The sequence below is a fragment of the Falco punctatus genome (genome assembly GCF_963210335.1).
Source record: "Falco punctatus genome assembly, chromosome: 5".
In the NCBI taxonomy this organism is placed as follows: domain Eukaryota; kingdom Metazoa; phylum Chordata; class Aves; order Falconiformes; family Falconidae; genus Falco; species Falco punctatus.
In genome coordinates this window covers 18,371,930-18,397,882 of record NC_137584.1, presented here as the reverse complement: position 1 = coordinate 18,397,882, position 25,953 = coordinate 18,371,930, and the positions used below count along the sequence as shown (strand labels likewise).

General features: G+C 40.6%; 1 protein-coding gene across 5 annotated transcripts in view; it reads right to left on the bottom strand.

Moving 5' to 3' along the window:
- Positions 1-25,953, bottom strand: part of COL21A1 (collagen type XXI alpha 1 chain) — a 190,004-nt gene that overhangs the window by 144,637 nt on the left and 19,414 nt on the right. For 4 of the 5 annotated variants that reach the window (XM_080389895.1, XM_080389898.1, XM_080389896.1 and 1 more), the window contains exon 1: positions 1,347-25,953. This exon is cut by the window's right edge and continues 19,414 nt beyond it. The gene's annotated coding sequence lies outside the window, so the exon portion shown is untranslated. The remainder of the gene's footprint in view (positions 1-1,346) is intronic. The other variant, XM_080389897.1, reaches the window with a different exon arrangement.

Below are 25,953 nucleotides of genomic sequence, written 5' to 3'. Positions count from 1 at the left end.
TTTAACCTAACGCCTCCTGCTGCAGTTCAGCATGCTGGTGCTTGTTACATCTCCACTGGATGTGGAGAACAGCTTGGTTCCCGCCACTCTGCAGCAACCACTTACACAGTTGAAGATTATTATCACATCTCTCATCAGTCTTTGCTTCCTAGACTGTAACATTCCAGTCCATTCACTATTTTCTCATAGGTTATGTTTTCTAGATCTCTGATCACCTCTGATTACCTTTGCTACTCATCTCCTGCCTAACTGGTAAGACTCTGCTGGAACCATAATGTCCAAAATCCCAGACAGTACCGATACCTGACAGAGACCCCAAAGTCACAGCTACCAAAAGATGCCATCACACATCTGCAACACTCCTGTTATGCAACCCAGAATGACGTTTGCCTTAATTTTGTGCATCTTTAATACACTGTATCCTATCAAAGTCTTCATGATGAAAACTGAATTTCCTAAGGAAAATACTTATCATAGCTCTTCAAATAAATGTTTTATGCCCGTTATTTACTTCAGTATTATGTATCTGTATAAATATTTGAGATATATACAATAAGCACCCCCACAATCAATAAGGTTTGGAGAAAATTTCCAACTAAGTCTGCTAAGTCTAATAAACCCACAAGGCTTTCTCAGGTGCCTGAAAGCCAGAAAACTTTCAGAATCAACCAGTGGACTGGTTTCCCAGCTGGTAAAACCCTTGAATGGAAGACCAGACCCCTTCAGCACAGTAAATCCCCCGTGCACACCTAAGCATTACCCAGCTGAAGAGTATCATCACAAGTGGCCCACAGAGCAAATTTTTCTTCCCAGGTATGGAAACAAGTATAACTGCAGTTATTACAAACTCTTCTACTTTATTTACTAAGCGTAAATTCCCATGCCAGAAACTATCAAAGACGTTAATACACGAAGTCAGTAGCTCACTTCAGCCGTGGTCCGAGAACGCAGCGGATCTCTGTACAGTGCTGAAGGGCATGCCGTGCCATAAAGGATTTCACCCCGTGCCAACAAACTAAGCGAGGATTCCAAGCCAGTACAACCGGCCGGCACGCACCGCAATCGCATTGCAAAAAACCCCGCATCGGCGACAGCTCCCTGCTCAAAAGGGGGGCACAACCCTCGGCACCTCAGACCCACGGCTTTCCGGCGCCTACCGCCCCCACGCCCGGGCTCCCGCGGAGGCAGCCGAGGCCGCCCCGGTGCCGCACCTGCCCGCTGCCCCCGCTCCCCCGCCCCGGCCGCCCCCCGGCCGCGCCCCCTCGAGCGACGGGAGCCCCGCAGGGGTGACGCGCCCCCGGGGAGCCCGCATCTCCCCCCGCTCGCCCCGCGGAGCCCCCGCTGACCTGCAGGCGGCCGCACGCCCTCCCGCCGCCAGCCGCCGCGCCCCACCTGCCGCAGGGCTCTGCTCGCTGCGGCGCGGCTCTGCCCCACGCCAGCGCGGCGGCGGCGGCCCCGGCCCCGCGCCCGCCAGCGGGAGCCCGCCCCGCCGGCAGCACCGCCCCCCGCCCGCCTCTCCGCCGGCTGCCCCCCGCCCGGCCCCGCGTCCTGCCACGGCCCTGCCGCTGCCGGGGCCGCCGCGTTGCCGCTGCCCTGCTGCCCCGCGAGGTGCGCGTCCCCGCCACCCCCCGCTCCCCGGCAAGGGGTCGGGCAGGCGCGCCTTCCCCCGTCTGGAAGGGCATCCCTGCGCCGGGCTGCATCTGCGGTTGACCGGTTGTTTCCTGCAAGAGGGGCGGACCCGTGGTTCGAAGTAACTTGGTGACAGGCACCTTCATCTCAGAAGTGCTTGGTTTGGGGCGCTTACTGCAAGAGTAGCGATTATTTGGCCACACACCTCAGCACTCCTGTTGCTCGTGTGGTTTCACACTTTCTGTAGCGAGGCTGTCCCGCAAACCTCCAGCAATCACAGCATGTCCCCCGCAGCCGTGTCCGCAGTACCACCAGAGCTCGGATGCAGAAGCCCTTCAGCTGTCCATGCAAAACTACCGGCACTTGCTGCCCAAATGCCTCCCTCCCACTCACCCCTCTGGACAACACACGCTGCAAGGTGTTGTGACGGATTGATCAAATAGTGCAAAAGCAATGCCCGGATGGACACCTGGAAAAAATTCCTGCCCATCTTCCAGCAGTTCTTTTTCCAGGTGAAGGGACAGGATGACTTCTGCAAGCCCTGGCCACAGTGACTGCTGTGTCCAGGAGACAAGCTGGTGGGAACACTCTCTGCCTTTGGGAATTGGATCACCAGCCAGTGAGCACATGACTTTCTTATGTGGAGAGGTGTTACCAAAGCCAGGAGCTGGTGTCCTTCACTCTAGCTTCAAGAACCCCCACACTTGAGAGAGGTGTGGCAAGCCTGGCACAGGGAAAGCAGTATCAAAGACCTCTGGGGCCATTCCCTAATTGCTCTTTATTCACAGGTTGTACCTAGATAATGCTCCTCATATCTCCCCCTGCGTGTCCATGAAGGTCCTGGAGAAACCTGAGAGCTGTGCCACATGGGCCCTGTCCTCCTGTGAAGGAATGCATAGCATATGGAGAAAAACATCAATTAAATAACATAGAAGTGGCAGCTTTCATCAGACTAGATGCCTGGCTAACACAGGTCCAAGGCTGGCAGGTAGGAAGCGGAATGCAGTTTCACTGATTCTCTGTGAATAATATACATGTTCTTCCAAATATAACAGACACCTACGTTAGAAAGCAGTATGAGTTACGGATGCCAGCAGTCCCAAACAGCAGCTCCTTGCTTTCAAGCTGAAGGTCTTCACCCCCCACCCCCCACTGCCATTGCCAGGATCTGAGGCTGTCTTGTCTTCCTGATGCTAGATGTGCTTTTCACAGCAGTACCCATGACCAGTTCATCTATTTTGTAATCAGGGTGCACACTGCTAAGAGACCTCAGCTTCTCTCCTCCCACAGACCTTTCCAGCTTGCCTTACACCCATGCCTGTGTCAAACCTTGTGTTTGCATAGTTGATCCAGCCAGGAGGCAAATCTGGATTCAAACACAACCCCAATATGCGTTAACATGTAGCCTCTTTTGGGGATCACTGAACAGCAGCAGATTTTTGTGAAGGAGCAAGGCAGTAAGTGCGTGCATTGCACTCTCATACACAGAGGCAAAGTTCAGGCAAACACCTCCACACTTGACACTTGCAAATAAGAAAGAAAGAAACTAAAATAATAATAATAATAATAATAATAATAATAATAATAATAATAATAAAAAATCCTAATCCTGCCATCTGCCTATCCAAACGCGGCAAAGGATCAAAAGATGCTTTTCATTCTACATCCTATCCCAGAAAGGTAGTATTTGGGAACATCTGAAAGGAACATCTCTGATAGCAATTCCTTGTTTCCCACCCTTGCTCTGACCACGCATTTGGAAAACTGAGCAGCTCAGCAATGAAGTAATGTGTATCTCAGTTTCTGATGATGCAGTTTGATTGCAGTCAATGAATTCATCCACATATATGTGTGTTTATATATATATATACACCTAAAGGCATAAACATATGTATATATTTTTTTTCCTGTATAAGACCCTCTAGAAAATAGGTGTTTAAGGGATTCTGCTATGAACTGTCATAGAGTAGACAATACCTATTTTAGCTTAAGAAGTTCAATAAGGAAAAAAATATTAATAACTTCTAACTATACCATGAACAGAGAACATAATAGCAAATGCCAGCTCTAAAGAGGGCTTAAATCTAAAAGAATCAATACTTTTTAATGTGTAGCATCTCTGAGCTATTTTTTATATGAAGATAATATTTCTATTAACAGAATGAACAATTTCCCACCATTCAGGGCCAATGTATTGTGGCTTCTTGAACATGAATCATTTGCAACTTTTGATGATGCTCTGTTTAATAAATCTGTTTCTTGAGAATCAATTTAGGAACATTAATTATGTATATATAAGCTTTACCTTTAACAGTATCTACAATTAAGTCTGAAAAATTACAGTAGTAAAGCAGTGGTCTTAATCACAACTAGCTATCATGTGACTTAAATCCACCAGTGATCACCCAGGCTTCACTAATAATTTTTTTGTTTGACTTACACAAAAAATAGGATAGGAAAGTAAGTCTTGTTAGCCCTTAGGCTGGTCATGTTAGAAGAAGAGATATACAAAAGTAGACGTGAACACAGACCCCGATCCCAATAGATCATTGTTTTGACATTATGGTGTTTATTCACTCATCAAGACCCTTCCTACATCAATACTACCATTAAATTATGAAAATGGTGAATTTTTAGCTGATTACCTATCCATAATGCTTGATATTTTTTCCTAGATGGTGAGACTGAAGAGGAGGAAAAAGTAATATTCTTATGTAAAGCATTAAAAAAAAAAGGTATGGTGCCCAGCGGGGCCATGTAAAAGAGAAATGAAATGAAAACACAGACTAAAATCTAGGCATGAATTGTGTCCAAATTAGTCATTTTGAAGTCTCTGCTACAGTCCCATCTTGCTCCAGGCAATCAGAAATTGTGTCATCCTCCTCCCACACTGTGAAAGCTCTCGATGTCTTTCTTTGTCTCAGGATTCTGTGGTTTCAAATGAAATTTCTGGTTATTCTACATCAAGTTGCATTAGCCAAGTCTATGTAGAGAGAAAACTGTTTCCCAGTGGAAACTCTCAGGAATTACACTGAGCTAAATCCATATTACATTCATATGTTAAAGAATAGATTGTTACTGACTGAGATTAAAAAAAGTACCTTTCAAAACCTATTCTTCTATGTCTATTTTTCTCCTTCTCAAACAGGAATCACATTCTGCAGCCCTTATTCTTCCTTGCTCAGGAAAAATTTTAATTTTGCCATTTTTTCTTCAGTGAAGTTTTAAGGAACAGAATAAACAGGAACATAGCTTTGCCGTCTTAACTGAAGAGAAACATTTGGAAAAAATAAAATGTACATTAAAGAACAGTTCTTTATTACACAGGTCTGTTTCTGTAATGACTTGCACACTAATAGCTTTGCTCAAAAGAATTACATGGTGTACATACTGGTGTGCATATTAGTATTTGCAGGGCATAGTCCTGAGGATGTGAGTCATGGAGGTAGCATGACTCATCATTGTCGAAATCATATGAAGGTCAATTCTCCCAAGACCCATTTCACCAGTCACAAATTTCCCTTCTTCTTCCCTTGCAGCACCAACACAGGGCCCTCTCCCATGCCCTTTGGTGTGGGACAAACAGGGTGGATGAAGTGGCAGGGCATGAAAGACTGGTCACGAAACAGCATCTTTAAATTCATAAACTGTTCTACACATCGTTAAGAAAATACATACATTTAGATCATTTCTAATGTAATACAGTGTTCAGGTCATGTAATCTGAGTTATGTACATCAATTTCTGTATTTGTTACCAGTGATCACATGTAAAATAGTGACATTTCAATGTATTGTAGAAGGCTAGGCTGATATTACTTATACAGTCAAGCTTAAGAATATTTTCTGCTAGCTTCAAACATAATTTCTAGTCTTCAGATTTGGCTGGCCTGAAATCCTGTGCCTATGATTACTTTTGGACACCCCTACAACTAGCCAATAAATAGTAGGACGCCAGCCAGGAACCAGTAAGCTCAGAGGTAACTGCTGATGCTGAACCAGCTCAATTTACACCTGTGTATGATAGATAATTTTCATGGGACCAGTCCCACTCCTGGTAAATAACAATACTTCTTTTCACCTCAGCAGATGCCAAATAAATAAAGTGTAATTACACCTCTGATAAACATATGCTTCCCTGTGAATAGCAATGTTTAATAAGTGTTTAGGCTATGTTTAGGACACCAGATCACACCTCACACCCTAATGAGGGTGCGTTTTAGAGAACTTTAAGCTGTATATGATGTCCTAAGAAATACAGGAGCTATAGTAATCACACTACTTAGAATTTACACTGTAGAAATCTAGCAATGCAAGACATTTACTTAATTCTGCTGTCAGCAACCACAGCACATTCTTAAATCATCTCTGCAAGATCAGGTTGTTTTTTAAGGGAGAGAAGTTCAACAACCTCATTGCATACCAACGTTTTTGTATTTTGCATCACTTCTCTAATAAATAAACTTTGGTTTACCATATTGGCATAGCCAAGATTTTGAAATGAATTCTGCATTATCATGATGAGAGTTGGGAAAAGAAAAACTAGAGCTAATGCATGAGAAATAAACAACTGGAAAATAATAGCTGGAGCCCAGGATTTGCAAAACAGAAGTTTCCACAATCCCTGTCATTTAAGCCATTGCTTTAAAAAAACCTTCATGTTTGGAAAGTTGTATTTCCATAGTTAAAGTGATAGCTCTTCATAGTTTAATGATGATAATGTAGGCACTCTGGTCAATAGATACAAACACCTAAGTTAAGTGTCCACTTTAGGAGCCCTGTGTCTTTACATAAACACTGAAAAGAGAGAGACTGCTCAAAGATACACATAAGAATATTCAGACTATGTCTTTATCCTCCATTAATAATATGAATCTGGAATGAAGTTACATGATGTGAATAGCCTGCATGGATGAAATAGGTCTTTCAAAAATGTATTTAAAATGCACAGAAACTTCAGAACGTGGAAAAACATTAACTCCTTGGTCTTGCAAGATTTTAGAGATGTCTTATAGATTTCTATTCACACAAAAAAAGTAATTAAGACGTAGGCTCCCCTCTTTTTGCTGCATAGTCTTATACCAATTCAGTAGGCTCATCTACACCTTTAGACCTTTTCATAATATCACACCCAGCATGACCCAGGATACAGAATCTGGTCCCACATACATAATTTTCATACAGTTGGGTCATACAGAAAGTTTTGCCAGATAAAATCATTCTGATTTGCCGTGTGCAAAAAGAAGAAAAGAACAAAAGTAGGATTTATCCAGATAGAAGGCTGCATGTAGCAGACTCTGGTACCCTAGTGCATGGGATGGGGAACTTCCAGATTCAACAGCTGTCCTGTAACTCAGGCATCTTGTAAACCAGACCATGAACTATTTTCTTCTCTTGTGAATTAATATAAACCATGTTGATCAGCTGAAGCTCAGAACTGAATTTAGATGTGCTTTAGGCAAAAATTGTTTCCAATGTATTTGCACTGGCTAATACTCAAGAATGTTTCTGTGATGTGATCATTAACTTACAGCAGCTTGATAACATGAAGGTCCCAAAATCTAATTTTGACCTTGCAAGTTATATAAAAATCATTCTAGGAAGCACCTCCATGGAGAAGTGCTTCATTTTAACAGTGATTTCACTGTTGCTGCTTTAGATATAAAGAGAGTAAAAGGAAAGTTCAGTCCTGCCTCAAAATGCTGCCCGGACATTCACAACAGTTATGGCTGGTGACTTCCGCACAAAAAGGAAACAAACAAGTCAGATAAGCCTCGGATTTCTGATCTAGCCCATTCAAGAAGAACTGAAACAAAAAGCAGCATTCAGAAAGTACTGTATACAAGTAGTACGTTTAAATATTAGTCCTTCTAACCTTAATTTACAGATGCTTCTCAATATGGAAAGGCTGTACCTTTAATGAATGTCATCGTTACAGCAAGCAGAAAACGGGATGCACAGGAAGGCAGCTGGTTGATTGGGCAATTCCTCTAACAGTCTGCTCAAGAGATGGACTCTCAAGACTGAGCAAGAAGTCATTTTGTAAATAGCTTCTGGTGAAGAGAGAACACAGTGCATAAAGCAATGATAAAGCAATGAGCAGAAACTGTTGTGGAAACTTCGTGGAAGCAATTTTCTTTCCAGAGGTGACACATACTGATTGTCAATGTAATTGGAAAATACTGAAGGACTTCAAGGTGCAGAAATCTGACAAAAAGGTCACTGGGCAGATGAGTGAGAAAATTCTTTTCTTAGCTGGCTCCAGTTCACATTTACAAGGAGCAGTAAACTTAAGAGGCATCATATAGTAGAACAGCCACCTTACAGGAGAAAGAAGATCTGCAGGGATGGCAGCAGTTTTTGGAAGGATGTGGGCAATGCCAGAGCTTCTGGGTTTCCTCTAACACTTTTCTACAGATATCCATGGCTCAGAAGTAGCAGAGCTGTTGGACTGGTAACTGATCTGCACATAAGAAGCAGTGCTCAGGTGGAGGGGCTGAAGAAATTGTGCTTAATACTAATCCTCTGCCACTGCAGACAAGAAGCGCAGTCTACTTTGTGTGCTTTCTTTTGCAGTAAATTTTTTTGTGCTGTTACAGTGTTAACATTTCTAATCAAGGTGTTTTGGTAAGGGATTTGATCCAAGTCATGGGAATCCCCAGGGTGCTAATAGAAAACGTGGTTTCTGGATAATATTTGCATGCTCAGTGTCATTGGGAATGGCCTTGTATGCAGGGTGACAAGGAGGATGTTCTCTCGTTACTCTCATTCTGAGCAAGGGCTCATAACAGAGTTAGAAAGATAATAAATCATCATGCAAACACATCTGTAAGGCTAAGAACCGCTCTTTGAACCTGGAACTGTTGTTCTGCAGAACTTTGTTTCAAGATAGATGAAGGAATGAGCTCTGAGGGAAAGGAATGACTAGGGGCAAGTGCAGGTAAAGAAGCAGCCAGTCATGGGGAGAGTGTGCAATGGGGCTGGTAGTTCAGAGCTTCTTACAAAGACAAAACTCAAAAGCAGTGGAGCAACATAAGAATCAAAAGATCTGGGAACAGACCCAACAGAAATGTCCATAGAAAGCAGTGAAAGGAAGTGAAAAGAGCAATTATTTTGTACTTTGTGTTCTCCAAGTATAATGAAGAGCCGGGCACATATGATGAGGAGCAGCAGTGAAACATAATTCATGGAATATTCCTGGGATGCAGCAGCCCTGCTCCTACTGGGTTTCTTAGCATATCACATAGTACTTTAAAAGAAATTAAGTTTCATGCTAGAGGATGTCTTGAAGCAATAATCAGCATGATCTTCCACACTTGTATTTGTATCAAACATCTGATAGAAACAGGAAGGGACACAACTATTTCTGTTTAGAAAAATCTTCATTCTCAGAAAGGCCAAGATCATCCACCTTACTATACAAGAGACACTTTGCAGAAAAGGTAAGGAACAGAATATATTCACGGTTTTAATTCTTTCAGCACGTGGATATCCTTCAAGTTGAGTTGTCATTCAGAGATGGAGGGGAGAATAAAAACAGCTGTTATGATAACCTATGGATTGCTTCAGTGGTGCAGAATTCCTTTTAGACTCTTGAATGCACCAAGGACATTTCAGATGTTTGTGAAGAGTATAACCCAAGTTCTGAGGATCAAAAATCATCCTCACATCCTTAAATGACTTCATCTGTTCCCATAAAACATGGGTGGAACATCTGGTAGAAGTGGAAAGTACTCCAAAACTTTTTAAGAGCCAGGGTTTAAATTTGTAAGAAATAATGCTCATTTACAAAGGATCACACAATTTTCCTGGGACAAAAAGTCAGTGATGGTGGGCCGGAGCCTTGTGTCCAAAAACATGGAGAGTAAAATCATGGAAAGTTGGAAAGTTCCTACATATAGGAGGAGGGCACAGTGACTTCTACAGCAGCTTTGTACAAAATTTTTACAGAGCAGAAAATGCAAGCTACTCTTCTGGACTGAGAAATAGTCAAAAAATTAATCCTGAAGGAAGCAGGGACTTACAAATTTTGCTGTGCCTGAATCATCCCAACTACTTGCCATACACCTGTGATAAGTCAAAGTTTTCTGTTAAATTTATACTTTGAAAAAAATTAAAAAAGGGTCAAGTTCAACAGGCACAGAACAAAAATTGTTGAAGGCCAAAACTTACAGAACTACAAAAGTTCATTTACTTAATTACTATGGAGGTCCTCCATCTTTGTCACAGTTTTACTTACTGGATATAGAATTCACAGGTACACAGACCACAGACTGAAGTAACTCCAAGGATGTTTCTGAGTTCACAAGCTGCCTAAACATGAATTCAAATAGCACCACAATGCTGGAAAGTGAAAAGTGGTTATTTACTCAGATTCAACTACAGACCTAGTGAGAGTAACTTCATCCCTAACTCGGGATGACTTCTAAGAAAGACAATTACTTTGTAAAGTGTTTTTTCAGCAGCACTGGAGAAAGCTTTCAAGCTGACCAAGTCATTTGTGCTACCTGAGCAGCTGTACTGTCTCCTCTAAAGAAAAGTCCACTAAACAAATAGAAATATTCAAAGAATTTCAAGTTAGATCACATCAGTCTCAGTCCAACTACAGGCTAAACCTATAACCAAATGCTGAACCTGACTGGGCAGATGAGTGTGGCTGCACGTGCCAGATGGCAGACAATGTAGATTCCTAAGGATTTCATGAAGAAAACAGTTTGAAAAATAAATTTCTGCTAATTATTAAAATGATTAGTGAAAGTCAATTAAAAAGTCGTCTGTCACTCTTAATTCCTGAAAAAGATAGCTTAGGGCAAGCTGAAGGCACAGAAGTCAGTGAATTATAAACCAAGGGAGGGGGGGAAGAAAAAAAGACGCTGTCATGAGTCTCAAGAAATCATAGTCCCTGACATAAATTATTTCCACGAAGTATTTGCCTAATTTGCTCTTAAAGATGTCCAGCAACACAGAATTCCCACTTTACACAAGCAGTCTCTTATGAACTGTATTTACCACTATTGTTAAAAGCTTTCTTCTTTATCTAACCTTATTTTTTGTGTATTGCATGTTATGCCCACTACTATTATCTTATTATTTTTTTACTTCAAGAGCAGATTATCTTTATTTTTTTTTTCAGCTTCCCAATTTTAAGACCAATAAAATAGCTCCATTTGCTATGTACCTTTGCAAATATCAAATAAAAAATACTGGTCTGCATTTTAAGAGAAACATTTTTTTGTGTGTTAATTAAGAATCAATAACATTTACGTTCTTATCATTCACCAATGTGCCACTGTCTTAAAGCTGCAGCAGCCGAAGTAAGTAAAGACAAAGTCAGACTTTGAAAAATACTACATCTGTGCTATAACCTGGTCAATACTAGGAGTTTATTCCTGATGTAGAGAAAGAATTTATATGGATGAGATCTGGCCCTCTTGAAAATCAGTGACAAAACTGCCATAGGTTTCCTTAGGGCTAGGATTTCAGGAAGAGGAATGTACTTCCCTGCCAATGACTTGATTTAAACAAAAGGTCATCTTCCACATTTTTTCCTCCCTCTTTGTCACATGGTGGTGTTTTGTGGTTGTTTTTTTTTTTATTTAGAAGGACCTTTTTTTTCTCTGTATATTATTTTTCTTCTTATGCCTTTCTTCAGGTTTTTCAAATATCTGCAAGTTGTAAGCAAGTGAGAAAATAACGTTAAGCATTACATTGCTACCTAACTAAACTGTTTAGTTCATGTTCTAGTCTTCCATATAAAAGGTTTACAATTACTAATGGATAATAGAAGTTTGTGAAAAGTACTCCCATCATATTGTACAATCCATCAGATTAAGATATTATATATTTACTTTCCACTGAAAAATTCATATATATCTGCAATTTTATATCAAATAAAGTACAACTCATGATTTCCAGTACAATAGATAATAGTGCTGGGAATTATACAAGTTTTGCATTGTTTTCCAGTAGATTTTATAACTGAAACAGGCTTTTTATTCTCATTCCATTATACTAATACTACATATTTAAGCACCGAGTTTTTATTAGGCTCCTCTTGCCAGCTCCAAGAAACAGCCACTGTAAGTTAATTCTATACTGAATGCTTCTACTCTTAACAATTTTTTAACTGATCACTTAACATAATTTTATAACATAAAGACAGCTGTCAAAGTACAATAAACAGCAGAATAACTATATTACAAAAATTAGATAATTGAGATTTTTTGCCAAAGGATGTTATAAATTTAACTTAATCAGAAATGTTCAAGGTAAGTCTAAAATTCAGTGTATATTATTAACAGAAATACCTGGAACAACTCCATGATATCAGATTTGTGGCATCTCCAGAAATGGCTATTTTCCCCCCTCATTCTGCCTAACACACACAAATTCCCACTAAGTAAATTAATTATTCCCTCGTCTCTTTCAAGAGCTAAAATGTGAACACAGAGCCAGTAAAACACAGAAAGCATGGTGGGAAGGTAGGAAAAAAGCCAGGAAATGGTACATAAAATCAAATTGCATTTGAGGAAATACAGACTCCTGAAACGACACACTGACTCAGTGCCGTAAGGCTTGCCTGGCTCCCCAATGGCTCGCTGCGATGTCTTGATGAATTTCTGACTCCTTTTCGAGTCTGCTGGGTAGTCCAGAGAACAGACATGGATTTTCTTTCCAGTACTGTAGTTTCAAGGGCTACTGCTGAACGTATAATCAAGTCCATCCTGCTATTAACACAAGGTTCAGCAATAAACCGGTGCAATCAAATTGTGACTCTAGCACAAAATCTGATCCCAGTGTCTTTGGGAAGTTGACTTCTGGAAATTTAGGAAGTGAAGCAACAATAATACTTTCCTTCAAGATTAACAGATATTAATATTCTTGTTATCATCACAGGTTACTGCCCTTTGGTATACAAGAAAAAGATGATAGATTCTGTTTTGTGTGACACTGAGCTGTTTTTCCTTGGCAGTACAAGCATCATGGCAAACTGGCATCAAATAATTAAAAGAATGGTAGTTGAGAAGCCAAAACTCCACTGAAACTTCAAAAAAATGTGTTGAAAATGAACCTCAAAGAAGAACAGGAGTGAGAATGAGCTCCTTTTTGAAAGGGTGTAAATTTACATTGCAATACACTAAATTCTACCTTAACCCAAGGAAAGGGAAGGGATGGTTTTGCATAGGAGCTGAAAAAAAAAAAAACCAAACCAAACCACCGAAATGCTGTAATGAATGAGCCAAATGAAGGTGACCGCCATTGCAACCTCTCAGCAGCCCCAAAGGGAGAGAGGGCAGGAAAGGTGCTGAGGAGGGACCTCAGGGTGAGTCATCCCAGGGTTCATTTACTGAAAGGTCAGTGGGGAACGGGACAGGGACCAACCAGCATTACTCAGTTGCTCTGTGACTTAACATTTCCCACACCCCAGCTTTCTTCTCTGGTTCCAGCATGTCCTTCCACTCAACAATTTTTATTTGGAAAATCTGGACTACTACCTTGGAAAATGTATATGCTCAAGTTACTAGAAGCAGTTTTGTAAACCACCGAACCTCCAAAGCCCATGTAGCATCGTACAATTCATTAAGACCATAACTTCTCCTGGGCTAAAGCTATTAGTACTCTACAGTTTCTGTATAAATTAATGACATTCCAATTTGGCTAAACTTTGTCTTCAGTTTATGATGTTTCTTTGAATAGTGAAGGGGAAAAAAAAGAAAAATAGCACAGAGGATAATAAAGATAATTCTGTGTGTTCCACAAATAAAAAATATTTCCATCCCAATAACTGAGTGTAGTGTGTCTTAAATTCAGATTTTCAATAAACATATTTGACCAGGTGATATTTAAATACTGTAGGGCACTCCAGGTATCCCGAGCTATAAGTTTAGAGTTAAAAAAAAGAACAAAGTGACCAAACTACAATACCAGAGTTCCATTCTTGCATATTTAATACCTTCGGGGTTTTTTCTTTTTTTTTAAGTGTTAAACTGGCACGCTCCTTTTACTTCAAGCAAATTTTGTGATGAACATTTTACACATCCTCAAAATTAAATATTGACAAGATCTGCTTGGAGATAATTTTCTGAGGTAGTTTAATAATATTCCAATTTCCATTCAGATTTTAAACCTAAGCATTTTCTAAGTGATATCCAAGAAATATGGTGACCTGATAAATGAACTTAGCATTGATGTATAGACATAAAATATTAAAGTTATATCTAAAACTATTCAATATATCTAGTCAGATATGCATGAATATTTTGAGGTTTTATTTCTTTTGAGCAGTGCTATAGCCTTGCTGTGCCACAACTCCCAGGACTGGAACTGGCTGGGAGAGCTTACTCCTGCCAGTAAATCTGGACCTGAATTAATGTGCAAGTCTTCAGTGAGAGTGCCCAGCAGACACCTTTCCTATTTTACATCTGGCATAAAAATATACAGCAAATTGGAAAACCTCCTTCTTCCCCCCACTGCTCTTGCCTCTTTGTACCAAGATTATTACTATTCAGTAAAAAAACTCAACAAACACATTATTTGCAGATATCACATCTGTTTGAAGAGTGCTTACTTTTATTTAGAAACATCTTACTGATCTTCAAATATGGATAAAGCATGTTGTGTATATTTATAAAGCACGGAATTCTATGTATTTCACCATGCATGTTCAGTGGTATCATATCTTCAGATTTTAACTCCAAGATTAGATAAAAATTAGCTGCAAGCAGTTTTGTCTAAAAATCTGTACCATGCAGCTCAGAAAAAACAAGTAAACTTTCATAGTGTTGAGCACATCTAGCAGTGGTATTCAAAGTGAAGTAATACTGCCATAATAAGTTTAAAAAAGGGAGTAAGATCATGCCAGATTCAACAGTTTGCTTCTTTCATCCAATTCATTGCAGAGATTTCAAAGTGTGCTGTCGAATAACTTGGGCTTGATATAGCTGACCTCATTTTTGTTATTATGACTTGGCATGCATTGTCCTCTAGAGAAAGAACACTAGAAATGTGCTGTTGGGAGCTACCTTTGCAAAAGCATTCCAGATCAATCACCCCATACACAGTTAGACATAATCCTCCAGATGCTGAGCTCAACCTGTTCCACCACATGCTCTGCCCACCTGCTAGATGGTGCATCTTTCAAAGAGCCACAGTCCTCACAGCCTCAGAATAATAAAACAGATAATAAAGACGTTCTTGGACATTGAGTTTAACAGCACAAAATCATTCGTGGAGACTAACCATACTGGTTACTGCATGTTTCCCTTGCCCAGGCAGTGGAAGAAACCAGGAGCGCCAGAAAGAGTAGAGAAGGGGAACTAGAGGAAGTTTTGAAGCAGGGCTGTTTGGAGGGCAGAGAAACAGGTGGATGCAAAGAACAAATCTGGCAACAGGCCAAATCCCCTATTAAAAAAAACAAACAAACACCCAAGCAGTGACAACACTAGTTACATTTCTTTCTCACACATATTGCAGAGAGGACATTTACAAAAAAAGAACAAAAACCAACAAAACAAAACCGGAGGTGAACCAAAACAGTTCCCTTAGGATCTCTTGGGTCGGTCTTAGGATTTGAGGGCTTTACAGTGGACAGATTATTTATGCCAAATTATTTTCCAAAGAGGAATGATGTTCAGTTATTGTTAACGGGATGAGCGCACAGACGGGAAGCATACTGGATCACAATCTTAACTTAGGCTGGTCTGCTTCTGACAGAATTACATGTACAAAAGTAAACACATAAACTGTGATTTAAATTTACTTTTATCATGAACCTTTCAAGAAGAAAACCTACCTCTTTGTTGCCTTCAAAGCCAACACGGCCACAACCTCTGCCCCCTTTACCTCCATTTTCACCATGCTCACCTAAAACATGTGAGGCACTAACCATGCTGGGGTAGGGCGTGTTAATCACTATTAATTTACCAGCTCTGCTCTGTGTCTCTTAACTAGTCCCCCACCACTTTACAACTGGTCCAACTCCTCCCTAAAGCTGGCAAATCTGCCTTGAGTTACAAACCCAGGCAAGACAAAGAGACTTGAGCTACTGGTAAAAGAGTGATCAGCTCAAGGACCTGGATCACCTGGGAATACGTACCTTGGTAAGGAATCTTCATATCCTCAATGCTAATAATTTCTTTCAGCTATGGTAACACTGGAGTAGGCGAAGGTTTAAAATACCTCCTCATGTCATTTTTCTGAAGCAGTGAGTTCTGCTCAAGGATGGAAAGGAGGAGCAAAGCCTCCACCTTCAGCAGCAGCACCCTCCACCAAAAGGGGTAGGAAGAAAAGGATGAGAAGGCAGGGCAGCCCAGGCCCCTTTCCCCTCTGAAAATGTTCTCCTGTAGTTCCTGAGGGAAAAAAAAAAAAAAAGAAGGGATGAAAATGCGGGCATGCAGAAATCGACTTCTGCTTACACACAGAAAGGGGAAAAAGAATTTAAAAATCCTTTGCAATATATTAACTCATGAGATATGTGATTTTCAAATACACCCCAGCTCAGGTGGAAGATTCATATAGTGTTGTTACAAAATAGTTTAAATGGTGGCTAGACGTAGGTGTCCTCTTCTTTGTTTAAGTTTTTTCTGATCCACTTCTGCCACCCAGTGGATAACTCAGATGAAAACTCCCCTTAGGGTTTATTTTAAAATATAACCTAGAAAAGGTCCCTGTCTGGTGATTCTGAGCAGGTAGCAAATAGCAAGGTCTCAGTGAGCAGACACCAAGCATGAGCTTCCTAGTGCGAGTATCACATCAAAGGTCTGATCGGCAGAACAGGGAGAATGGGTTGTATAAAGCCAAGTACTCTGGAACACAAATTTCAGAAGCTTTGGTGTGGTTTTTAATGCCACAGCAGTAGCTATTTTTTCCCATCATGGTCCTTTTATTCCTCATTTTCACATCTCTGAAAGACAGATGTAAATATTTCTTTGCAGTACAATGTGTTGTCAAATAAACTCTCTGAAACAGAGAATACACTCCAGTAACAGCTGCCTGGTAAAAGCCCTTCAGAAACGAAATGATTTCTTATCTAACAGCAGCTGAAATATCATGAAATAAGAACACTTAAAGCCACATACTGAAGGCAACAAAAGATATAAACACTGTTTCTAAGGCAGCATTACCTATTCTGTGTTTTGAGTGATTAATTGGAAGAAAGTTGTATTATAATAAATAAATCCCACTTGAATTGGGCTTTTCCTAACATTGGAAAATTTTACCTTACCAACTTGGCAAATACTTTTATGAAGAACACTTTGCATTAAAATAGAAATTAAATCCATCTTCCATCTAAAAGTCTTCTTAAAACTTACTAAAACTTATATAAATCAGTGGAACAATCCTAGCTGGTACTTTCTATTCCACCACAAATATAAGATTTAAAAAAAGAAGGCACTACAAAAGACTCTGAACAAGGTCAGGCTCTGAAATCGTCACCTAGCTCAGAAAATCTTTATGTGTGACAAGTCATAATGGTTGTTGTGTGAACAATTTAGTGTTTACAGGATTAGTACCCACAAGCAAGCCTATTGTAAGTCATATATCCACTCATTACACATTCAGACTGAAGCCAGTCTAGGCTGAATTTTCTTCACTAAGATGGGAAAAATGGAGATGTTAAGGTGACTATTAAATGGAAGTTTAAATAGAAATCTTTCTTACTCCCATTCTCCCAAATGAATAAGAGAGGACAGCCCTTTTTAGGAGAAATAATTAATAAAGCTCAGGTCACGTTACATATACTTCATTTTGTTTATATTCATACCTATTCCTACAAAAGCTGAATCACTGAATGCAGCTTTATTTTCACTAGCTGTTTACTATCAGTCAGTTAAACAGGTTGTGATAGTTTTGCAGAAGACCATGGTTACACTGCACACCTTCAGGGTGTGCGGTGCATCCAGGTTAACAGGTAATTTTTTGTGTTATTTTCTTCGGCCAACCATCACATCAGTCAGTTTGACTCATTTGTAACTCAGCGGAAGGAATTGCTCCTGCAGCGTTGCTGAGGTGAGGTTAAGGGAATGAAATACATTATTCCTGGAATAAATGGCACTCACTTATGAGCAGTGCTAGCACACACACAGCAGTTCAGAGCAGACTATGCTTTTCTTAGTTCCTTCTCTGACTTCTGCTTGATCCAGAAATACAAACCTCCAAAACAGGTAACTTTGAAAAAAATCTTAAATATCCTTACCAGCCTTGTTAAAGCAACTTTAAAACCCCTGCGCTCCCCAAAAGCCCATCCCCTCCTGTACCTTCCTGAACCAGCCGATTCTTCCTTCCCATTTGCTCCTAACGCCCATAACTCAAGTCTCACATCACTTCCAGTCACGTGTCTCTGGTTTGCCTTGCATCCCCAAGGGGAAAGTTTGGGAATGGTTGTTATTCCCAGCTTCCTTTCTCCCTTGATAGTCTCACTGAGGAGAGCGATGCTAAGATGGCCAGAACAGAAGCAGTTAAAAGGATTAAATCCCCATTTCCCTTTGTCCAGTAGCTTCAAGTTCATGGTTCATCAGGGAAAAACTTAACTCAAGCTGGAAGATAGACTTTAAAAGTGTGGTAACTTGGCTATACCACAAGCAACAGGTCTGGCAGCCAAAACAGTGAATAAAGTAGCCTCTCGGCTGCATGAACTTAACCCTTCCTGAAGCCCATGGCCTTGTTTCTCCAGATCTCATAGACCATGTCACAAGCATGCACTGTCTTGTTCTGCTGCGATGTAGCAGGAGATGTTGGGGAGAGTGGAGGGAGTTTGCTGCACTTTGCAGCCAAATTGACCTTTTCTTTTGTGTTTGCTGGTGTTTTACACCAGAATCACAGCAACTGGGCTGTGCAGGATTTCAAACACCAACAGGAAGAGCAGCTTTGATATTCTCTCTGTGATAAACAGTAAGGAAAGGAAAGAAGGAAAGTCAGAAATTACTAATTCAAATAAGACAGAATTCCAGCTGAGGAATACAAAGAGATAGATTGGTCCTTCTGGACAAACAAGGATATTACATTGAATACGTACATATTCTCCTGTATCTAAGTACTTCCCTTACAGCTGTAACAGAGATTAAAAAGGTTATTTTGTGGAAGAGTTTGGGGAGAGCAACCATCTGCACTTTTATATTCTACCTCCTGTGAAGATCCACAGGAACGTATCATATAAACTTCATCTTACAGACAAGTAAAGGGAGGCCAAGAACTGGTAATAACTTACCTAAAGCCATAATCTGTGGGACTGTATCTGGTAAATGATAATCAGGAATGTTAAATTTTCTGCTTTCCAGACCCATGTTCTAGAGTATAAATCTTTCTCAAAATACCTCCCTTCCTGCCCTGATACATTATGGGTTTCTTTCCCATCTACCCACCCCCAGGAAGGGATGCTGGGGTCAGGGTCCTGTGAACAGCTATGCAGACATGACCTTTCCAAGGACTTGCAGCAGGAGTGCTATGGAGAACTGAGAACTGAAGAAAGCTGACAACATTTAACCACTTTGAGGATGCAAGTGTACAAAACCTGCACTGCATAAGCACAGGAATTAGCTTTCCACATATATATGCTTATTTAAAATGCTCCAACCCAGTGCACAAGCTATTTATTTGGCTGTTACTGCAATGTATCAGAGAGAAAATATATTTGTAAAGGAAATATATGATCCAGCAGACAAATGCAACCAACCTTGTGGGATGACATTGCAGTAAATGTTAGGGCATGCCTGTTGCAGAGCTGCCTCCTGGAGTACTCTCTGGGCCACGCGTAGAGCACAGCAGGCAGCATAAGCGATGTAGTCCCATGAAAATAAAGCCTACAAGTAAGAAAGAAGATCTCTGTCCTAGGGTTTCATGAAATAAATATCACAGTCACCCAAACAGTTGATTTCGCTGTTGATTCCTCCCTGGTATCCAGGAAAAGAATTACAAAGCATGTAATGTGGGAAGCTCATAACAAAGAATGCCAAGGCAAATACATTCAGCACGGCCTCTTCACATTTATTATTCTTAATGGAAGTCCTGTGCTAGGGCTTAACTAGGAGCAAAAAATCTCTGGGATTTTTTTTTTAAGGAAGCAGGCTTTTCTGGTGGGGAAATAAAAAAAAAGAAAAAAAGGAAAAAAAAAAAAGGAAAAAAAAAGGAAAAAAGGAAAACAAAAAAGGCATCTTTCCCACAAAAAAAAACGGCAAGAGGACACAAAAAATTTTGATCAAAAAATGCATGAGAAAAATAGGGACATGCTTGAGGTGGATCTCAGAGAACTCCAGTTTCACTGTAAACTAAATAAATCTTGTGGCATCAGTAATAGAACATGCTGGGTTTGGCTGGGGTAGAGTTAATATTCTTCACAGTAGCTGGTTACAAGACTGTGTTTTGGATTTGTGCTGGAAACAGTGTTGATAATGCAGACACGTTTCATTACTGCTGACCAGCGCTTACACAGAGCCAGAGCCTTTAACGCTTCTCACCGCACCCCAGCAGCGAGGAGACTGGGGGTGCACAAGGAGTTGGGAGGGGACACAGCCGGGACAGCTGACCCCAGCCGGCCAAAGGGATATTCCACACCGTATGACGTCACGCTGAGCATATAAAGCTGGTGGAAGAAGAAGGAAGGGTTGAACATTTGGTGCTATGGTGTTTGTCTTCCCGAGTAACCGTTATGCATGTAGAGCCCGGCTTTCCTGGGGATGGCTGAACACCTGCCTGCCCCTGGGAAGTGGTGAATAAATTCCTTGTTTTGCTTTACCTGTTGAACTGTCTTTATCTTAACCCACCAGTCTGCTCACTTTCACTCTTTCAATTCTCTCCCCCATCCCACCAAGAGGAGAATGAGCAAGCAGCAGTGTGGTGCTTAGTCGCCAGCTGAGGTTAAACCACACCACAGACCATCATACAAGGCTCTCCTTAGTACATGTATGTATACTAAGAATACCTGTATGTATGTATTCTAATATTATTTTCACATCTATCATCTTAGACACTGTTTTGCAAAACAGACAGAATTTCTTATTATAGAAGACTGTTTGTTTCCTCAACCATTAAAATTTCAAGAACAAATCTTACCTCTTGGGCCTTGGTTGCCTTCATAAACTTTGAACTTGAAATTCACTCAACAAAAGACAATATAAAAAAATGTCTTTCAATATATTCCCCATTTCAGTCTGTTATCCAAGATCACCAAATTCACCATAAAATCATTATTCCCCATACTCCCTATTAATTCCTTTCAACCCAGGTTTGCCCTGTAAAATACTTAATGTTGCTACCAATCCATGGTTTCAGTTTATATTAATTCTTCCTGGTTTAATTCCAATCTGTAACACAAAGAAAATAATTATGAGCAATAGTGAAAGTGAGTCAAAATTTTCTATGCAGAAAAAACAAACCAACAATCTGATTATGACTAGAGATACAGTTTGTCTTTTTTAATGAATTAGACTCTTTGAAAATGCTCTTTTCTTTACACAGAAGGCACAGAAAAAAACACCTGAAGAACAACCACAGAGACCTGTAGAACTTTATAGGTGAACTTCCTAGTATCATTAGGAAGACAGAGCCAAGGATGTTTCTTCTAGAGAGCAGTCATGTGAGAATAAAGGCCAAAGCATCTACAGATGCTTGCTTTATTAGGAATAGTGCTTAAACTGTGACAGCTGAGATCTGGTGGCATGGACCTGATCATGGGTTATTCTGTTGTGGACAAGGAGAGGTCCCACAGTCAGCAGTGCTGTCACCTCCCAGTATGATTCTGTGTCAGCATGATTGCTAACTGTTTCATATCTGGGCAAAGATAATGTGAAGACATTAGGGAGGTTGAGTGAGGAATGATTGTTCTGCTTACACATAGATTTAAAAAGTGAGATGCAGAAGGGGTGGAGATACAGGGAGAGGCATCTTCCTCTGGGGGAATAAAGCAGGGAGCCCACAGCAGCAGGCGGAGAGGGAACACTAAAACCAGTTCAGGGGGGGAAAAAAAAAAAAGGTAGTAAGTACACAAAACCTGTTTAGAGGAAAGAAATTATAACATAAAGTAACTCAAAGTTTGTTTGAAAGGACAAAAACAATAAAATCCAACAAACAATAACAAAACCCCAGACATTTAACTACATGGCAAGAAAACTGAGATGACCTTGTGCACTTTCAGTTTGGCACTGTTGTCTGTATGTGCTGATATGTGCGTTGGGGGGAGTCAGAGCAAGGAGAGGAGAAGAAGAGTTAAAGGCATATGGGTAGTTTTGGTCTGGTTAAGTTACTTGTAATATAGTTAGATTATCAATATGTTATGTCTCTATGAGGTGTTAACCTCAAATTCAAAAATTGAAACAAGGTTATTTCTGCCTGTTTTCCAAACCCGGCACACAGTCTCTTACCATTTCATTCCACTCTGAAAAGCGCATTTTGTCTATCTTTGGAAAGCATCACTAAAAATACCTCATTACCATGGTATTTAACTCTAGATTTAGAAAATAAATTTTACCTGTTTACAGTTCATGACACTGTAGGAAATGGTCAACAACAGAGTAGCAAAGATATATGAAGAACATGTATGAAGATATATGAAGGCAAAAAGAAAATAGCCCAGATATTTTTGCTAATAACTTTTTAAACCTCCCTGCTTCTTTTAGACCATAGGGTTTTGGCTGCAGCACAGTAATGAACACAACTCCCATAAAAGATTTGCTTTAGAATTTACTCTTCTGTGGTATTCTTTGCTGTAGGTACTAGAAAATACTAACCAACAATATATAATGAAATTACGATCCTGCAAAGATCCCTCAGGAAACGGAAAGGTAAATTATGGTCCCTCAAGACCTTTTAGATCAGTGGGAGATGAATACTCTGGCTATGAGTCACAGTTTGCTTTCAGAGTTGTTGAAAATAGGGATACAAATAAGCTTTTAAAACTGTTGCGTATCATTCAAGAGTAGGTTTTTTAGAAGAAGTTCATTAAATTACTACTTAGCTTGTAATAGCATTAAGATGGATTTACCTAATCTTTTACCATAACTTCACTGTACGTTTCTCTAGGCTAAAGTTAATGTAGCAATGTTCTCAAGTACTTGCTTTGGGCATTTTATTTTGTTCTGCAGACTTCTAATTTATTCCATAGCTATTCTGTTGCGGTGGGCTGACCCTGGCTGGATGTCAGGTGCCCACCAAAGTTGCTCTATTACTCCCTTCCTCATCTGGGCAGGGGTGAGAAAAATATAATGAAAGGCTGGTGGGTCAAGGTAAGGAGAGGGAGAGATCACTCCCCAGTTACCATAATGGGCAAAACAGACTTGACTTGGGGAAATTAGTTTAATTTGTTACTAATCAAATCAGAGTAGAGTAATGAGAAAATAAAACAAATCTTAAAAGCACTTCCCCCCCACACCTCCCTTCTTCCTGGGCTCAGCTCCATTCCCCATTTTCTCTCCCTCCTCCCTGCCAGTGCCAACAGGGGGATGGGCAATGGGGGCTGCTGTCAGTCCACCACGCACTGTCTCTGCCGCTTGCTCCTCATCAGGGGAAGCTTCTCACACTCCTCCCCTGCTCCAGCGAGGGGTCCCTCCCACAGCAGACAGTCCTCCATGAACTTCTACAACGTGAGCACTTCCCACAGACTACAGTTCTTCACGAGCTGCTCCAGCGTGGGTCCCTTCCACAGGGTGCAGCCCTTCAGGCACAGGCTGCTCCAGTGTGGGTCCCCCACGGGGTCACAAGTGCTGCCAGCAAACCTGCTCCAGCCTGGGCTCCTCTCTCCATGGGGTCACAGGTCCCACCAGGACCCCGCTCCAGCACGGGTTTCCCACAGGTCACAGCCTCCTTCAGGCATCCACCTGCTCCAGCGTGGGGTCCTCCATGGCTGCAGGTGGAGATCTGCTCCAGCGTTAACCTCCACGGCTGCAGGGCACAGCCTGCCTCACCGGGGTCTTCACCACGGGCTGCAGGGGAATCTCTGCTCCGGCACCTGCAGCCCCTCCTGCCCCTCCTCCTGCACCGACCTGGGGGGCTGCAGGGCTGCTCCTCTCACATAGTCTCACTGCTCTCTCTGGCTAAAGATGCTGTTGTGCACCAGCTTTTTCTCCTTTTTTAAATGTTACCCCAGAGGCGCTGCCACTGTCACTGATGGGCTCGGCCTTGGCCAGCGGTGGATCTGTCTTGGAACTGGCTGGCACGGGCTCTGTCGGACATAAGGGCAGCTTCTCACAGAGGCCACCCCTATAGCCCCCGCCTCAAAACCTGGCCATGCAAACCCAATACATCTGTGTTTGTTTTCCCTGCAGGAAAACAAATACCCCTGGTTCCTGTTGAAGGAAAAGGAAAAGTCACTTCTTTAGTTCAGTGAGAAAAAAATCAATTACATTACACCAAAGAAAGTCTTTCCTGTTCCTTATACTTCATGTTCCATGTCACTGAGCACTTCAGAGACATTTACAATTGTGAAATGGGCCTATTTTTTTTCTCCCACTACATTTAGCTCTTGTCCCAGGTATCCAGGAATATCCCTAATTGGATGGAGAAACCATCGGCATGTCTTTGTAGAAGGAGCAGCTGCTGGCACATTTCTTCCTCATGCTGTCTGCAGAAGTTGAATTTTGCTCTAATTTTCACACGCTTCTAATTACATGAGTTTCTGGAAAAGGCAGACCTTGTAGTTAGAGAGCTTTAGAAACATTAGGAAAATAAAGTAGAAACAGTTCCATCAGAAAAACCCACCAAAATGGCTCCTAAATTTCCTGAAATTATCTGGTTAACATTATTTGGCTGTACTGCTCTCTTCTCGTATCCAGCAAGGGCTGAAATGATGTTTATAGTCCAAATATTCAGGTGTGATTATTTTTAAACATGACTTTTATAAAAATAAGGAAAAAATTTACAAGGAAATGTCTGTGATCTTATCGGTTTGGATTAATATCCTTGTAAAGTTAAATTCAGATTCAGTGAGCCAGAAATCTTCCCTAATGAATTTTCACTGGCCGAAAGAATAACTTTTCACCAGTTTTATTCCCATTCTGATTCTTCTGACGTGTTTGTTATAATGATTTCCTGCTGTGTCGGCTCAATTTCATATATCTTCTCCTCACCCTAACTGTTTGGTACCTTTTATGTATTTTAGCTCAAAAAAGAACAGCAAGTCCCACGAGTGGTCCCATGGATGGAGTGGTGCCAGGCAGACTGCTGGCTCCAGGAGCACCTTTGTCCCTGGGGTGGCCTTGGCATCCAGTCTTCCCTGTTCTGCTTCATCCGTAGTACCTTCAAGCTTGTGCAGTCCTTTGTCTCCTTTCCTAAACAAATAACTCACTTTTAGTAGCACTTTGTAAATTATGGCTTGCCATAGCACCATTGGAACAGTTATTTAGCTCTTCCTGGCTTTATTCAATTGTTTTTGCAAGGAGTTCGGGTTAGATGAATGCAACAGGAGTGGGGAGAAAGGAACAAATGGATCAAATCCATTTACTTACAGTTCCTTCAATGCCATTCTCTCCCTTTAAAATAAAACATAACTGTTGATATTGCATCTAATTTCAAAGCCCAATTACTTCCCACTGGTTTACATACCAGCTTTTAGTATATGTAATTAGTATTTTACAGTTTATTAGCATCTTCATTGAGATCCAAGCAACCTATACATTACCCATCATGATGATGAAGGTAGTGGAAGATCACTGATATTTTATTCAGAATTCTTGGCTGTACAAGATTAAAAATATAATAAATACATGTGGTTGACAAAAAAAACCACAGGAGAACAGAAAGTCTGAAAAGCTAGTAAAAATTATAAGCATGAAACAGTTAAAAATATTTTGAGTTTAATTTCTTTACAAGCATGTATAGCAAACTACCTTTTCAACTCTTAACATATAGACCTGGAAAACCAAATTGTCCTAACAGCTAGAAGCTTGCATAGGAAACATTTCAAAGCCTCCATAACTGCTCATCTTTTTAATTTTTTAGAAATCTTAATTATTGTAGTCGTTTCAAATTCAAATAATGCATGTTTTTTCTCTTTGATATTGATTCCAATAGCAATCCTAATGGCTTTTATTCACTAAAATTTTTGAAAACAATAAATTTTATTTAACATCTTAATAAACTAACTATCTAGCTTTTAATTGGCAAGTTTAATTTGTAAATGTCATAACATTTTAACATGTACTATCTATATTTATTCCTATTTCTTGATATATCCACATACATTTGATACATCTATTCCTGTTATACATACAGGAAAACCAAATCACAAAATGTATTGTGACTTACCCATATCTATTCTTAATTCATAGTTGAGCGGCAGAGACTAAGAATTCTTCAGTTCTTGTCCCTAGTTGTTAGGCTATGACATTTCAAAGAACAGA